This window comes from Gavialis gangeticus, unplaced genomic scaffold, assembly GCF_001723915.1.
Source record: "Gavialis gangeticus isolate Ggan-Ray unplaced genomic scaffold, GavGan_comp1, whole genome shotgun sequence".
Classification (NCBI taxonomy): Eukaryota; Metazoa; Chordata; order Crocodylia; family Gavialidae; genus Gavialis; species Gavialis gangeticus.
This window is the reverse complement of record NW_017728997.1, coordinates 52,536,418-52,537,780: the sequence shown is the minus strand read 5'-3', so window position 1 is coordinate 52,537,780 and position 1,363 is coordinate 52,536,418. Positions and strand designations below refer to the sequence as shown.

Sequence of the window (1,363 nt, the reverse complement as noted above, 5' to 3'; positions counted from 1 at the left end):
TATCCCCCATGTTTTTGGGCTTTGCTGGTTGTCCCCTCCCTACCTTTCTGCCACATGTCAGGGTGTTTCTAAGCCTTCCTCAGTCATTGGCTGTTGGCTGCAACCAAGGATGGGGATTTTGACTGGGATGTGCCAATGCTCCTGATGGGACTGAAGCTGGAGGTTCCTGGCTAAGGCATCTTGCCCTTCCACCCAGGGTCAGATCAATCACCATATTTGGGGTCGGGAAGAAAATATACACCATGGTCAGACTGGTTTGCAGGGGGCTTTGCCTTCCTTTGTAGCAGGGGGCATAGCCCCCTGCAAGCGATCCCGAGGCTCATATTAACAACTTTTTATAGAATCAGGACATCGGCTGTTGTGGTTCCCCTGCTTTACCTGGGCCAAGTTAGGGTGTTAGGTCTTGTTAACAGTATCTTTACAAAAAGCTTAGTTTATATTTCTATAGGATGGCTTGGATAGGGATCCCTTCCATTCTGTATGATTTTTATGATCCTGTTTTTATCCAGGTCAAAATACAGATCAAGATCACTTCAAATGCAATGTCAGTTTACAGCCCGCAAGGGATATGACATTTGTGTAGTTGGCCTCGACCACAGCTTGGGCCCTTGATTGGAGAGGACCAATTATGCTTTAACAGTTGATGAATTAGCCAACATGTTTTGTGTACACATCAATTACACTCTGGCACTAGGCTCAAGTGTGCAGCTTAATAAGATCACAGGGAAGTTACTATAATGGCTAATTTGTCAAATTTGATTATACTATCACTTTAAACCTGAGGTCCTTATGTCACCTGAGAAATAGCACCTGGTACCCAAAAGCTTGCCCAACAGGTCTCTCAGCTCTACAGTTGGTTCAATAAGAGACATTAAAAAGAATCCTTGCTTCTCACCCTAATTAATACACCTACCTTACTTCCCCCCCAACATCCATCCCAGTGCTTATTGGCTGCATTATCATCCAAATGGGTATGAAGTTGAGGGGGCTTACGAGAGCAACTTGAAAAAACAAATCTTAACACTTATCAGATCTGTCCTTTCACTCTCTCTCAAAATACAAAAGATGCATCAATAACATTAACAGCAAGGGAATCAAATAAATAAAAGGTAGCATTTATTTTCATATACCAGGCAGGGATGTGCAAAGATGTACCCTGCCTAAAGTGGTTCAAGGGAACATGAGTTCAAAGGCACATTACCCAATTCTGATTAGGAAAGCTGGGCAAAGTTAAAGCATAATGCAAACTAAGTTAAAAGGATTATGATAAGGAGTCAAGGCTCCTGCTAAAGTCATCGGTCAGCAGACAGGGCTCTCTCCTGTTAGGTGTGTGTGTGCGGGGGGGGGGGGGGGGGGGCCCCCC

General features: G+C 44.4%; 1 protein-coding gene across 1 annotated transcript in view; it reads right to left on the bottom strand.

Annotated features, from left to right (window-relative positions):
* The window catches only part of NEK4 (NIMA related kinase 4), a 64,766-nt gene that overhangs the window by 62,874 nt on the left and 529 nt on the right, over positions 1–1,363 (bottom strand). The window lies entirely within an intron of this gene.